This window comes from Salvelinus namaycush, chromosome 8 (genome assembly GCF_016432855.1).
Source record: "Salvelinus namaycush isolate Seneca chromosome 8, SaNama_1.0, whole genome shotgun sequence".
Lineage (NCBI taxonomy): Eukaryota > Metazoa > Chordata > Actinopteri > Salmoniformes > Salmonidae > Salvelinus > Salvelinus namaycush.
The window spans coordinates 62,438,049-62,454,528 of NC_052314.1; the positions used below are offsets into that span (position 1 = coordinate 62,438,049).

A 16,480-nucleotide genomic window follows, 5' to 3' on the forward strand; every position below is an offset into this window, starting at 1 on the left:
TACCAGAACTTACTAGATACTAGAACCTTCAAAAACGGTTCTCTACTAGAACTGTTACTTTCGTTCATCTGTCAAATGTCTCACGACATCTTCTGATTTGAGAGAGGATCAAGTCTGTATCAGCGCAGCCAACATCGCCTTATCGTGCCTAGTCCGCTTCCTCATTGCTATCTCTAGCCTGGCCTGAGGTACCAGTGCACACACTGGGAGTCTGGTCTGCATCACGTTATCTCCCCACTCATACTGTCTCTAGCCTGGCCTGAGGAACCACTGCACACACTGGGAGTCTGGGCTGCATCACCACTTATGCTGAGCAGAAGTTAACACCCGTGAATATTGCAAAACGACAACAATGTCCATTACAGGCTAGAACAAGAAGATACTGGTAGCTTCCAGCTTTGTAAGATAAGTTTCCTTGCTAGCTTACAGCTGAAGCGTACATCAGTTCATCAGTTTGCTGGAGCCCCAAACTGAGTATGAATGACATCATGGGTCTTAAAGAGACAGCGCGCACATTTTTATATAATACGTTTTTTCTTCTTCTATGCAAATGTTGATCAGTACAATAAAATAAGTCCCTAATGGAAGGGTAACAGATTGTTTGTCATCTGTAGCCCTATGAAATCAGCCAAAACAATAACTCAATGCTTGCACACACTCCTAATATGCATTCACCTGTATTGTGAATAGGCCAAGGCTACATCTTGATTTCCCCAATTTATCAATAGAGATTTGCCATTCAAATAAATGATTACCTTTCAGTTGTTATGTAGTTAGATTGTTAGATTGTTAAAAGCAAAGTCAAATTGATATTATGATTGATTCATTAATGCATACAAAAAAACAAAACAAAAATCTATGTCAAATGTAATGATATTGCCTAGTTAAAGGTTAAATACATATAAAAAAAATATTGAACTCCTAAAGATCTGTCTGGATCAAGTCGCATTCTGTGACTGGCTAATAGGGCTTCTTTTTCCCCTTGGTATCATGATGGTATCGAGTATTATGATACTAAACCTGGTGTTGGTATCGAAGACAAAATTCTGGTATTGTGACATCACTAACCTGTTTTTATGTTGTGTGTGTGTGATGGTCTGAATGTACATAGAAACAGGTACAGTATTGTGTGAATAGAATCAAAGTGCTCCTTGCTTTTCCACATCCCTGAGAAGGTGACGGTAAGCAGTCAAGCTCTGTTTCAAAGCAGACACTTCCAGAACTGTGCAAAACCTCTAACAGCGCCTAATAATCTAGCGACCCTTGCCTCCAGGCATGACATGAGCAATTGTTGATACTGAATGTGATCCACAACTCTTGTAGTCCTTAACAGAGCAGTACAGTATTGCTGTATTTCTAATCCAATGGCTCCCTCTTGTGTTCAAAAGAAGATACAACATTTTTTAAATTCATGGAGTTAATTTCTCGACTGTTGAAAATGACAATAAAAAGTCCTGTGAATTGGTCTTGAAATGCTATTTCACATACCATCTACACTCCACTAGCTGTACCCCTCAGCCATTTGTCAGGCTGCCTCTGTGGTCAAATTGCAATGTTACAGCAATGCGTTAATGCCATATCAAACAGTTCTAGCATATCGGCCTATAGAAACTTCTAAGAGAACAATTACAGTAGTCTGTAATAGGTACTATGAGAAGGTCTACAACCCTCAAACTCAACTCTGGACCTCGGCGCCAGTTCCACTGCGTTTTCTTTTCATTTGTTCCCCTCGAATCAGACTGATTTTTAGACCTGGGACATCAGGTGGGTGCAATGACTTATCAGGTAGAACAGAAAACCAGCAGGCTCCGGACCTTGTAGGGTAAGAGTTGAGTACCCCTGATCTTCAAGATAGAAATGGAATTAGTAGACATTCTATTTCTATACTCTACAATGCATAGGTCATACAGGGAGAATGTTACGTGCTGATTGACATGTAGCAGTAGCTGGCAACCTTTCTTGGGTTGCATGCCTGACCCGTGTCTGTGACATTCCTTCTTGGTAGAAGCAGCAAAGGTGCTGACTTCAAGAAGCCTTACCTTCTATTTTGAGGATCCATAAGTGAAGATTGGGTGTCTTGAAGGATTGTTCCCAGCGGCGCTTCTCAAACTCGCTGTTGAGCACCACTGTGTTTCCTTCAGCTGAGCTTTACTTAAACTCTAATTGGATATCAGGTTATGGGTCGTCAATCAACTGTTGTTGACACAATCAGAAATATTGTTTGAAAGACTACTACAGTAGGGTTGACTATTAAAGGGATATTTTGGCAATGAGGCCCTTTATCTACTTCCCATAGTCAGATGAACTCGTGTCATTTGTCTCTGTCCAGTATGAGGGAAGTTGGAGGTAGTTTTGCGAGCCAATACTAAATAGCGTCAGCGTAATGACGAAGTCTATGGGTAGCTACCAGCATTCTCTGGAGAAGTAGATCAGGATATAGTCAATGAGGCCCTACGTATCCATTTAAGCTTAGTACTTCAAGTACAGCTCAGTCAGTTGAGATAGACTGGAGCATTCACCAAGGACACAGCTCAGTGCTTGGCCGCCCACCTACTCTAGTGTGTCCTCGTCTAACCACATCTTGCTGTCTGTCTTGGCAACGCGATCGACACAGTGCTGTGTTAGACTGACAGGTCATCCATTCCCCGCTGCTCTTCTCAAATCACTCAGCCAACCCGTGAAGGGAAATCTATTCCGCCGCCCTCGGAAATCACTCTTTAATTAGTCCGGAGAAATAATGAACGACAGTAAAGTGACAAACTCGGCCCGCCTGGTGGCCTTGGACCCGGGGTAGCCCTCCGCTACAAGGACAGAGCCTCCCCTGCAAGACGACGAGACCAGGCAGCAGACCATTTTATTGGACTAGATTTATCACTCCAGAGAAGGACGAATGTGTGTCATCTACCCCCCCACCCCCACCCCTGTTTTATCCTCGGGCAAGTGCCAAGTTTATCTCAGGGCTTGTATGACATTGGGGCTACCGATTTACGGGACAGGCCTGCCTGAGCTCGCTGTGGCTCCCCCAGGCAGCCCCGGGCCACGTTCCGTAGGCCAACGTTCTGGAACGCTACAGATGGAAGTTAATATCATGAATAGAGCTGACACGATTCCTTATTCTACATGTCAAGAGAGGCATGTTTGTTCTACATAACATGGAATGTGACTTAGGCTCGGCCGCGTGGTGCGTCCGTTCAGGCAGTCCTGGAATGTGTCTCTTTGTGCCGAGCCATGTGGCTCTGTTCACCTTTCACACGTGTTGTGCAGCCGCCGGCCGGCATGAAATGTGCCACATGTTTTTTTTGCCATACCAACCCACCCCCTTCTCTCCTGTGAGTGTGATCGAGCTGTAGCAGTCAAACACCTTGGAGAGATGGAGGGGGAGGAGGGGGAGGGAGAGCTACTGTAGCAGTCAAACACCTTGGAGAGATGGAGGGGGAGGGAGAGCTACTGTAGCAGTCAAACACCTTGGAGAGATGGAGAGAGGGGAGGGAGAGAGAGGGGAGGGAGAGCTACTGTAGCAGTCAAACACCTTGGAGAGATGGAGAGAGGAGGGGGAGGGAGAGAGAGAGGAGGGGGAGGGAGAGCTACTGTAGCAGTCAAACACCTTGGAGAGAGGGAGAGAGGGAGGAGGGGGAGGGAGAGAGAGAGGAGGGGGAGGGAGAGCTACTGTAGCAGTCAAACACCTTGGAGAGATGGAGAGAGGAGGGGGAGGGAGAGAGAGAGGAGGGGGAGGGAGAGCTACTGTAGCAGTCAAACACCTTGGAGAGATGGAGAGAGGAGGGGGAGGGAGAGAGAGAGGAGGGAGAGAGAGAGAGGAGGGGGAGGGAGAGCTACTGTAGCAGTCAAACACCTTGGAGAGAGATGGAGAGAGAGAGGAGGGGGAGGGAGAGCTACTGTAGCAGTCAAACACCTTGGAGAGAGGGAGAGAGAGAGAGAGAGGAGGGAGAGAGAGAGAGAGAGGAGGGGGAGGGAGAGAGAGGAGGGGGAGGGAGAGCTACTGTAGCAGTCAAACACCTTGGAGAGATGGAGAGAGAGAGGGGAGGGAGAGAGAGAGGAGGGGGAGGGAGAGCTACTGTAGCAGTCAAACACCTTGGAGAGATGGAGAGGGGAGGGAGAGAGAGAGGAGGGGGAGGGAGAGCTACTGTAGCAGTCAAACACCTTGGGGGGAGGGAGAGGGGAGGGAGAGAGAGAGAGGAGGGGGAGGGAGAGCTACTGTAGCAGTCAAACACCTTGGAGAGATGGAGAGGGGAGGGAGAGAGAGAGGAGGGGGAGGGAGAGCTACTGTAGCAGTCAAACACCTTGGGGGGAGGGAGAGGGGAGAGAGAGAGGAGGGGGAGGGAGAGCTACTGTAGCAGTCAAACACCTTGGAGAGAGGGAGAGGGGAGGGAGAGAGAGAGAGAGGAGGGGGAGGGAGAGCTACTGTAGCAGTCAAACACCTTGGAGAGATGGAGAGAGGAGGGGGAGGGAGAGAGAGAGGAGGGAGAGAGAGAGAGGAGGGGGAGGGAGAGCTACTGTAGCAGTCAAACACCTTGGAGAGAGATGGAGAGAGAGAGGAGGGGGAGGGAGAGCTACTGTAGCAGTCAAACACCTTGGAGAGAGGGAGAGAGAGAGAGAGAGGAGGGAGAGAGAGAGAGAGAGAGAGGAGGGGGAGGGAGAGAGAGGAGGGGGAGGGAGAGCTACTGTAGCAGTCAAACACCTTGGAGAGATGGAGAGAGAGAGGGGAGGGAGAGAGAGAGGAGGGGGAGGGAGAGCTACTGTAGCAGTCAAACACCTTGGAGAGATGGAGAGGGGAGGGAGAGAGAGAGGAGGGGGAGGGAGAGCTACTGTAGCAGTCAAACACCTTGGGGGGAGGGAGAGGGGAGGGAGAGAGAGAGGAGGGGGAGGGAGAGCTACTGTAGCAGTCAAACACCTTGGAGAGATGGAGAGGGGAGGGAGAGAGAGAGGAGGGGGAGGGAGAGCTACTGTAGCAGTCAAACACCTTGGGGGGAGGGAGAGGGGAGAGAGAGAGGAGGGGGAGGGAGAGCTACTGTAGCAGTCAAACACCTTGGAGAGAGGGAGAGGGGAGGGAGAGAGAGAGAGAGGAGGGGGAGGGAGAGCTACTGTAGCAGTCAAACACCTTGGAGAGATGGAGAGAGAGAGGAGGGGGAGGGAGAGAGAGAGGAGGGGGAGGGAGAGCTACTGTAGCAGTCAAACACCTTGGGGGGAGGGAGAGGGGAGGGAGAGAGAGAGGAGGGGGAGGGAGAGCTACTGTAGCAGTAAATGGGATTCCATTCACATCCGAGCGCGCCACAAGCGGGGGAGCTGTGACAGTAACACTTGTCAACAACAGGGAAGTGGCCCGTCTGTCTCACTGTTACTGAAAAGCTCTGACTGCTCCTCATCCTCCAGTCCAGCCTGAGCCGTTGTCTTCCTCCTGCAATGGGGAATCGCACCATGAAGAAGGTAGTGCTGCTACTGGTGAGCATGTGTGGAGTTGTTACTGTTGTGTGTGTTTCGAGACGGCTGGTTTTCTCGAGACGGCTGGTTGTACTTGACTACACAGCTAACATTGTCCTGAAAGACTTTGACCTAACTGTCGATCTTGATTGTGTGTGGTGGGTGCCGCGCGCCAGCTGAAACTGATGTCTTACTAGGCTAGGAGTGGTGGCCTCACAGGACAGCTAACGGGTACAGTCTCTTAATCATCTCTTCTCATGCAATTATCTCCGTAAGTGTCAAGCGCTTTCAATTTGGTTAGTGTGTGTCGGACTGTATGGTGTTGCTGCCTGTGCTGGCTTTGCGATAAGACACAAGTTTTTATCTTTTTTTATTTAACCAGGTAGGCTTGTTGAGAACAAGTTCTCATTTACAACTGCGACCTGGCCAAGATAAAGCAAAGAAGTGTGACAAATAACAACAGAGTTACACGTGGGATAAACAAACGTACAGTCCATAACACAATAGAAAAATCTATATACAGTGTGTGCAAATGGAGTAAGGAGGTAAGGCAATAAATAGGCCATAGTAGCGAAGCAATTTAGCAAATTAACACTGAAGTGATAGATGTGCAGATGATGATGTGCAAGTAGAAATTCAACTGCTGCCGTACCTAGAGGAAAGCCAACCTCCAGCTGGGGATTCAGATTGCTCTGTAATTGACCTTGATTCAGTTTCATCTCTTATAGAGAGTTTGTTATTTCTCATTGTTATGCATTCCAGTTGGAGAGCACTTTCTTATAAAACCCATAAACTCCAACATATTTTTAGACTGTCCATCTTTATGAAGAGGGAGGTTGGGAGACATATAACTGGAGAACAGCACATCTGCTCTGAATTCCCCCGTAGTGGCCAGCCCAGAAGCTCTGGTCAGGGCTAAGCTCAACCCACCACATGCCCCCTACCGCCATCCTCCTTAGTTATTGTTCTGAAAGAAAAGAGATCTCTTCACGGGTGATTGACGCAAGGAGACTAAACACAAAGACCCAGAATTCCCACGGACCCACGACCGGCTATGACCTATTGACCTCTGTTTGTCACAGCACGACCCCAAAGTCATGTCCCTCTCTGGTTCTCACCAAGTTAGCGCCAAATGGCCAGCAGCACCAGCAATCAGTTAAATAAAGGTAAGATAAAAAGTTACTGTACAAGAGCCTAGGCTGTGATAATGGACATAGTTTTGAGTAGATGTCGGACGATGTCCTGGTTATCTAGATTAGCTCTGCCCCCGCAGGCATAGTCCTATATCTAATCATAGACATCAGTTTATAGCAGTGGTTCTCAACTGGTTTTGCCTCGGAACCCAAATTGCACAAGGTTGTCTCAGTCACGACCCAATAGTAGCATCGCGAAAAATAATCATCAAAATACAATCTGGAAACCTTCTATATTAGTAGTAAATGTAGCAGTTATATGACGAGGGAACAACATTCCCACCTCTTTCATTGTCAGTAATTAAATGGTGCCCATATTCTTGATGAAGAATGTTAATTAACTCACTGGCTTGAGACCACAAAATCAACCAACATAGCGCTGGTAATAGTTCTATATTAAAAATATTATGATTGAAGAAAAATTTAAACGATTAAATAATTAAATGTAAGTTCATTGTAATTTCTACACACCTAATACCTGTATTAGAGTATTTATTTTTTATTCAGACACCCGCGACGCACTCAGAACCTCCCACCAGTTGAGAATCGCTGGTTTTTACTACCAAGAAAGAGTTCATCATGGATTAAACTTCGATTCTTAGTTCCAATATGTATTCAGGAGGGACGATCTGAGTCTAAAGCTAGTTGATATTACCAGTGTTTTTATAGCGGTGTGTAAAGACGAGTGTCTTTCTCTGCCTCACTGTTTGTTGATGTCCTTGCAGATCCTGAAGTATGGCTTAGTGGGCTGAAGAGAATGCTCGTTCATTATGGAGAATATGCAATAAGAATTTAAATCTCCAGAAGCCAGTCAGCTAGAGAAATGAAATATTTAATTTAGAAAATAAGCTGTTGGAGTTCTCTGACCGAGAGCTCTTGTTTTAGAATTCATGACAACCAGTTGGGTATTTTAGACTGGCAATATCTCTTAGTGCCTCTGGGGATCAAGTCCCCCCTCCCCCCAACAGTGTATTCAGTCCTTTTGTATTGCCTTTTGGAGTGTGTCTGAGATACATTTTCACAGCTGGAGACTCAGTCTGTTTGTAATAAGGAGGAACTGAACAGGGTCAAATATCCTATATTCAAGGGACAGGAGAAGTGCTTTTAAACGAGCCTGTGTGCATGTTAGCGGTGTGTGGACCAAATAGGCTGTGCTATGTCATATGCTATACTATTATAGCCAGTGTTTCCAATCGTGGTGTGGTGGTCAATGGTGTATGTGATTGAGCAGAGATGACAAACTGTGAGAGGTTCAAGTGTTGCTCCCAACATCAGGCCTGAATGTAGAAACAGCCTTGATTGCAGTGCATCTTTAGGCTTTATGGGCTTTGCTATTGGAATACGAGTGTCTTGAATCACGGTGGGATGGACGTATGTGTGATATAGTAAACACCGTGAGAGGTGTGGAAGTGCTGGAACCAACACGGGGCTGGTATGTAGAAACAGCCCTGTGTTAAAGTCTGAGTAGGCTGCTGCCTGTGTGGAGGAATGTGTCAGTAAGCTGTTCTGCCTGGCGTGTCTTGAGAAGGGGACAGATGGGGGCTTGTGGCTCTCTGAACTACAGGGCCTGGGTTAGGAGAGGCTCCTGAATTAGACCCTCTCTTCCTCCCCTTACTCTCCATCACTCTCAACCTGACTGCCTGCCAAGTTCCTCTGCTGCTTAACACACACACAGACACAGACACACACACAGAGTCAGCGACAGAAAGCACTCTCCCACTCTGTGGGGTCATGTTTCCCACAAGGTACAGTGAACTCTGGGATTTAACCTGCGCTCCATGACTAATCGCATGCTGTGCATTAACGATCTCTACACCACTGACGACCTCTTCAAATGACCTCTAACCTGTAACTAACCTGCTGTAGCGCTCTGATCAACTTCTATTGTATTCTCTACAACAGATGCCTTTCTATTCCAAGCAATTGAAGAGGCATGCCATCAAACAGTATTACAACATGATGATTCATGAATGCTGTATTGGATGTGTAGGGTTCAGAAATGGCTGCCGTCCGTTTGGCCGCTGTCGTGCAGTTTGTCTGTGTGTGTGTATATATAAAGGACAAGGTTAGTTCATTGCAATAGGCATAACATAAACTAGCATCGGTCAGACTGGTAGATGGCTTTTGATTTCATAAAACTATCCTCCTTGGTATTTTGTTGTTTTCTAAACCTTTTTATAGTTTCAACACCACATCACAGATGATTTATGTGGGATATGCATATGCACTTCCCTCCTCTGTGATTCCCCATTAGCCCTGACAATAAATCCCCCATAAACCATCTGGGGTGGTGGATTAGACCGAACAGGAGATTAGGCTTCCATGGTGACTGAGCCGCTACTGGCCTTTTGAATATGTGAACAATTGGAACCCACTGTTGGTGATCTCAATGACACACCTCTGTGTTCTGGCATAGAGAGGGAGGGGGCCAGCCTGGGTCTGCCTTGCTGCCTGGCTTGCAAATGTCTTAATTTCTATGTGGATGAGGTGTGTAGGCCTATGTACAGACATCACATAGACCGCCACACATGCCACCAGCATTGTTCAGTCCCATTTTGGACCTGGATCCTCTCCAGACAATGCCCCAGGGGCAGTCAAGGCCATTCTGGGAGAGGGAGGCCTTTTTATATGCCTGTCTGACAGCCAGGGGTCAGCCCAGATGGCATCTGAGCACTGAGTTAATGCAAGTAGGGTAGGTACTAGGTACAGCGCCCCTGTGATGAATAGAGGCAGCGGGTAACCTAGTGGTTAGCGTTGGGCCAGTAACCGAAAGGTTGCTGGATCGAATCCCCGAGCTGACAAGGTAAAAATCTGTCGTTTTGCCCCTGAACAAGGTAGTTAACCCACTGTTCCCCGTCAGGCTGTCTTTGTAAATAAGAATTTGTTCTTAACTGACTTGCCTAGTTAAATAAAGGTTACATTTAAAAGACAAAATGTCTGTTTCAAATCACGTTTTATTTGTCACATGCGTCGAATACAACATTAGACCTTACCTTACCGTGAAACGCTTACTTACAAGCCCTTAACCAACAATATTGACTAAATACACCCCCCAAAAGTTTCACAATAAAGTAACAATAATGAGGCTATATACAGGGGGTGTGAATGGAGTGATGTTCGGCCCTCCTTTTCCTGTACTCCATAATCATCTCCTTTGTCTTGCTCACGTTGAGGGAGAGGTTGTTGTCCTGGCACCACACTGCCAGGTCTCTGACCTCCTCCCTATAGGCTGTATCATAGGTATTCCTTTTGTCCAGGTGGGAAAGGGCAGTATTGAGATGGCGTCATCTGTGGTTCTGTTGGAGTGGGTCTAGGGTTTCCGGGATGATTGTGTTGATGTGAGCGTTGACCAGCCTTTCAAAGCTATGGGGTGGTAGTCATTTAGGCAGGTTACTTTTGCTTTCTTGGGTACAGGGACTATGGTGGTCTGCTTGAAACATGTAGGTATTACGGACTCGGTCAGGGAGAGGTTGAAAATGTCAGTGAAGACACTTGTCAGTTGCTTCGCGCATGCTCGGAGTACGCGTCCTGTTAATCCGTCTGGCCCTGCGGCTTTGTGAATGTTGACCTGTTTAAAGGGTCTTGCTGTTCCTCCAGAACAGCTGGTGCTCTCATGCATGCTTCAGTGTTACTTGCCTCGTAGTGATTATAAAAGGCATTCGGCCTGTCTGGCAGGCTCGTGTCACTGGGCTGCTCGCGACTGGGTTTCCCTTTTGTAGTCTGTAATAGTTTGCAAGCCCTGCCACATCTGATGAGCGTCAGAGCCGGTGTAGTATGATTCGATCTTAGTCCTGTATTGATGCTTTGCCTGTTTGATGGTTCATCTGAGGGCATAGTGGGACTTCTTATAAGAGTCCGGATTAGTGTCCCACCCCTTGAAAGCGGCAGCTCTAGTCTTTAGCTCGGTGCAGATGTCGCCTGTAATCAATGGCTTCTGGTTGAGATATGTACGTACGGTCACTGTGGACGTCGTCATCGATGCACGTATTGTTGAAGCCGGTGACTGATGTGGTGTACTCCTTAATGCCATTGGATGAATCCCGGAACATATTCTAGTCTGTGCTTGTAAAACAGTCCTTTAGCGTAGCGTCCGCGTCATCTGACCACTTCCTTATTGAGCGAGTAATTTGTACTTCCTTTTTCTTGTTTTTGCTTGTAAGCAGGAATCAGGAGGATAGAATTATGGTCAGATTTTCCAAATGGAGAACGAGAGAGCACGTCTCTGTGTGTGGGGTTAAGGTGGTCTATTGACAAATAGAGACAGATCCCCACCCTTCATCTTACCGGACGTAGCTGTTCTGTCCTGCCGATGCACAGAAAACCCAGCCAACTGTATATTATCTGTGTTGTCTTTCAGCCACGACTCGGTGAAACATAAGATTTTACATTTTTGAAAATCCTGTTGGTAGGATAGTCTCAACGGCGCTCATCCAGTTTATTCTCCAGTGATTGCACGGCATCCAATATAGAACGGATACTAGAGGCGGGTTACACACTCGCCCGACAAATTCTCACACGGCACCCAAATCTCCACCCCATATATTTCCCTATTTTCTTCATGCAAATGATGGGGATTTGGGCCTTGTCTGGGAGCAACGTTATATCCTTAAGTACTGATATGTGGTCCTGTGTCACATGCTAATACTAAATGTATGACCTCACTGTACTGCAAGCCACATGGTGTATGATGTGAATAGATCATAATCTTCATCAAATGAAGTTGTGATTTTCAGTCTAGACTTAATATAATGATTTACTTATCCATAGACTTGTTAAAGGTACATTGTACGAATTATCCTCTCGAACCCGAAGCCTGTTATTTACTTGCTAGACCTAATGAGAGGCTTAATGGGAGACTAGTTTTCCACTACGCTTTCTAGATACACACTTTCACTTTGTTTATCATCCCACAGTTAGAATCCTATTAAAATTGAAGCGGGTAAACCATTTCAGTCATTAACAGATTGCATAAGAAGGAATGCTCATAGGATTCCATCAACCTACTAAGTCTAACAATGTTTGTTTACATGACGCTGTGTTCTTAATTACCGACTAATGAGCCTTGTTTTTTTAAAGACAATTTTTCTTGTTCTAAATATATTTATCTCGCTTGTTTATTGTTCAGGGGATTTTTGTTTTTAAAGCAGTTGACAAACCGAGGGGTTAGAGTGTTAACAGAGAAGTTAATCCTTTCTTCCTCGTAAATAACCAACCTGCTGATTTTTTTCAAATTCAGCTTGACAGTTAAAAGAAACCTCTTAAAAATTCAACTGAAGGAATTCCAGATGACTGTTTGGGGAATAAAGTGAATTGGAGTTTGATCATCAAACAACTACCCAAGTGTCTCTTGATGTGGTGCTCTGCTCTGGTGAATCTTAAAGCAAGCTCGTCCTCTTTGAATTAAAGCACATCCCTGACATGATCAACACTGCCAGCTCGGATGGTTAGTCTACTCTCAGTGTTGTTGCTAGATGTTTTTTTGAATGAAAACTAAAGTGTTTTTTCTGCCAGTCAGTCCGTGGACCAGAGCAGGGCAGATGTCTGTTGTAGCATGGTCTGTGGTGCAGGACCCAGATAAGGATTAGAGCAGGACCAAATGTCCGTGACATGGCACCACTACTGTGTGACTGGACTATTGAGTCATTGACCCTGGCTCTATGGGATTAAAGGCGTTTTGGATCGAGGCCAATAACACAAAACAGAAAAGCATAACAGGCTGTAACAATCCAGTGTTACCTTACAGCACTTTTCTGGATCATTGTCAATAACACGGCCATGCCTACTCTGCTAATACAAACAAACAGGTCTTAACGGTTGCGAGTATTGCCTTTCGGCACAGAAATTTGGTCGTACATTCAATGACACAGGCAGCCACGTCCACCCATGATACAAGCCGAGACATGATACAACTGTTGAGTGTTGCCTTACCACGCGGCGGAAATCTGGTTGTGCGCCCGTGGCCCCTGCTATGCCATTCTCTCCGTGAGTCTCCGGTGTGACAGAGGAGAGAGATTTCCCCAATAAATCAATGGAGGAACTCTGTGTGCAGCAGAGGAAGGAACGCTGTTGGTGTAACCCTGCTGCTCCACCACACTGTGACTGACATCTGTTCTGCATTGTGAGTAGCAATGTTACCTGCTATGCAAACACTTAAAGGCACCCGTCTCTTTCTGTTTCCTCATGGATTACTCAGAAGTTTTTTGCTCGTTCTGCTGCGGATGAAAAAGAAGGGCTCTCAAGTTCTGATAAGCAGCGCTCGCATTAGCAGAAGAATTAAGAGTCCGGATGGATTCGAGTCGTTTGATCGTTTTAAGTGGCTTAAATGCCCCAATAATGAAAAGTTATTGCGAAGAGAATTTATACTTTTCATAACATTGAGACGTTGAGTAAAAAACAGTCGATGTTTACTGTGTTGCTAGGCTACCGTTTGGACTTCCTGTAGAAACCTACTCAAACTTCCTCCATCCTCTTAACCATGACTCAAAATAAAGCCCACTTGCACTGATCATAGAAATCAAGTCTGGTGGCTTCAATCAATCGGAACATCCGACAGTGAATCGCTCCCCATTGCTTTTTTTCTGTAGTTGCCCCCTGGTTCTCTGGAGGGGTGCTGGGTCATATTCCTGTCTGCTCCCCAGCTGAGGGGAGGCCAGCCTGGGCTGAGACCAGCAGAGTTGTCCCCTCTCCCTCTGCCCCATCTGTTGGTTGTACTGTGCTGCCCGGAGCAGGCACATCACAGACATGGTGTTTGAATATTTGATACCGGCTTAATTAACTATGCCCTTTTACTGGAGACGATGCACTGCTATTCTCCTGAGCCGGGCCCCTGCTGGCTTCAAGGCTACGCAGCCAAGGTTGTTGTTTTGCTGTCACGTTGGAGCTCTGCGTCGCCTGGTTGGAGCTCTGCGTCGCCTGGGTGGAGCTCTGCGTCGCCTGGGTGGAGCTCTGCGTCGCCTGGTTGGAGCTCTGCGTCGCCTGGGTGGAGCTCTGCGTCGCCTGGGTGGAGCTCTGCGTCGCCTGGGTGGAGCTCTGCGTCGCCTGGGTGGAGCTCTGCGTCGCCTGGGTGGAGCTCTGCGTCGCCTGGGTGGAGCTCTGCGTCGCCTGGGTGGAGCTCTGCGTCGCCTGGGTGGAGCTCTGCGTCGCCTGGGTGGAGCTCTGCGTCGCCTGGGTGGAGCTCTGCGTCGCCTGGGTGGAGCTCTGCGCGCGTCCTTCAAACAAGATAGCCTCCACACGCCTACTCTACTGATTCTACGGACGGTAATGTAGCCTAAGTCAAAAGCATCCACACACCCAGCAGGGAACTGTCCCAGCTGTCTCAGGAATGCCAGCGTGTTGATCCAAGCCTGCTAGGAATAGAGGATCAGAGGAAAAACTTGGATTTGTTTTTGGTCTCCCATTTTCAGTGTTTAATAAACTCAATGGGTCTAATTCATTAGAAGTTTCTACCTCAACCTTCAAACTTAAGAAAATTAAATTTGTGTGTCTCATTAATGAGAAGTCACTCGGAAGAGTTTTAAATGGAGGGGGCTGTTCAACTGCTGTCCATCGCCTAAAGCTACAAACAAGGTTTCTAAGTCTGAAAATAAGAGCATAAAAAACATTTCAGACAGTTATACTTTGGAGTTGAAAGTTAGTTAAATCCAGACAATATTATTTGGCTTACTAGTCGACGACTAGCGTAATGTAGCATTGACTTGGTGTGATGAACACTGGTTGTCGGAGTTCACCCATAACTTAGCCTACTCTCTGGAGAGTTAATGAGCAGTCTATGCCTCATGGAAGCTAAATGCTCACTCCATTTTAATCTCTGTTATTCTGTATGCAGTGGAGCTCTGTGTTCAAATGCTCGTTTATGGATGTATTTTTGCCAGTAAATTATGTTTTTGGGGAGAACTGGAACCTTGTTAGGCTAAATACTAATGCTTTTCCTGTTGGTTTGATCTAACAAAGCAGGCCAGCTCTAGCCAGGCCTGAGGAGAATGTCAATGCTGGTTGCCTCGTCCATCAGTCCTATACTATGGATAGCAACAAGATGGCTCCTGGGTCCTGGGTCCTGGGTCCTGGGTCCTGGGTCCTGGGTCCTGGGTCCTGGGTCCTGGGTCCTGGGTCCTGGGTCCTGGGTCCTGGGTCCTGTGTGTGTGTGTGTGTGTGTGTGTGTGTGTGTGTGTGTGTGTGTGTGTGTGTGTGTGTTTCGCCTCAGGCTACAGAGGCCTGGATATCCAGCTAAAAGTGCTAGCCTTAGATAGATGGCATCATTTTGTCAGAGTTGCAACAACTTATTGCATCGAGTCATTCTCAATCGCCCATCCCTCCATCTCTTCCTCGCTTTTATCTCTCCTAGTTCTCCCCAACAGGTTGCCAGGTAACAGGGCCAACACAGCCTCCACAGAGGTGTTCAGGTACTCTCAGAACATTACATTGCTTAAAGAGCAATTACTTAGCCACTTTTCAACCTCCGGTTCGTTATCTCCAGCACCAAACCAGTGTCTACATTATGGGAAAACAGAGCCTTTCTATGACGGGTGGTTAAAAAGAAAGAAGGTCCTAAAAAATGCTTCTCTTTCACAGGGTAGGATTAAAAGTACAAGACCGTTGATCTTAAAAGCTAGTTTCTAGCCCATGGGAGGGTATGAAAATCACTGTTTTTAAACGTTTGATGTCATCGGGTACCTCAGGAGTAGATGTCAGTTGGCTTTTCGTAGCCGAGCATTCAGACTTCGAGAGAGTTCGAGAGGGAGTGGGAAAACAGCAGGTCCGGGACAAGGTAGCATGTTCGGTGAACAGGTCAGGGTTCCATAGCCTCAGCTTTGTGTTGGTCGTGTAGCAGTAGTGACATTGACTAGTTCCACAGTATGCTCTTATCTATCTGTGCTTTGCTACTGTGCTTTTGTAAAACTAGGGGACTTATGAAGTCTGAACAAACCTAGGCCCTTTTCTCTCTCTTTCCATCCCGGCTCTCCCTCCCTTTCCTGTCATTGTGTCTCTTTGGGCCACCTCATTACAGGAGACTCGGTGGGCTCCATGTTATGCTCTGTGGAGACCGGTTGGAGATGGTCTGCCATCTCCAGGACAGGGCTGCACTCTGCCGCAGCTCAGCCATGGCTCTCCTTCTTGACCTTGGGAGAGACATTAGTCTGTCGGCCTGTCCTGCCGCCGCCAAGGCCTGTCCTGCCTCCACACTGACTGCTTTATTGGCCCAGGCCACAGGAACACACTTGCCTGTCTGTACTTGCAAATTTTGGATACTTCAGCCCACACACTTACTCACAGAAGTCTGCCTGCTTGCAAACAGACGTCTGCGAGCGTGTGAGCTGAAGTACATTTTTGCATCCAATCATAGGGGTAAATGTCAAGGGATATGCATATGGCGGTACAGGAAATGAATGTGTACCCCTGAACAGCTCTGTAAACTCAGGTCTGCCTGACTTCTGCGATGGAGGTGGCGACGCTTTGTCCTCCCTGTCCCTCTATCCCACCTGCTATGTGTAATTAACTCTGAGAGCCAGCCTGTCGTAGTGTAGGTGGTGTTTTCCCACACGCCGGCTGCCCGTCAGAGACGGGAGAGACCTGGCAGAGCTGAGCCGCAAAAGGTCACGTGCACCCGTCCGCCCACGCCAAGGCAAATGCAGCTGAACTCCCGTCCAACTCTCCTGCTGCTGGCACCGCTGCGCCTCAGCCCTCGCCGACGCTATCCTACGCTAGTTCTCATGGAAACCTTGCCGGCCTGGACACATGGAGATGGCAGACAATCTCCTGCCGCCTCACGTTAATTGAACCCATCATCAGAGGGCATTGTGAGCTAGCTACAACGTCCAATAATAACGGCGGTTGAATTTTTGCACGTCACTGAC

The 16,480-nt window shown here is 47.3% G+C and overlaps 1 protein-coding gene across 3 annotated transcripts in view; it reads left to right on the plus strand.

Annotated features, from left to right (window-relative positions):
• The window catches only part of LOC120053041 (F-box/WD repeat-containing protein 7), a 180,309-nt gene that overhangs the window by 66,981 nt on the left and 96,848 nt on the right, over positions 1–16,480 (plus strand). The gene's annotated exons all lie outside the window — the stretch shown is intronic.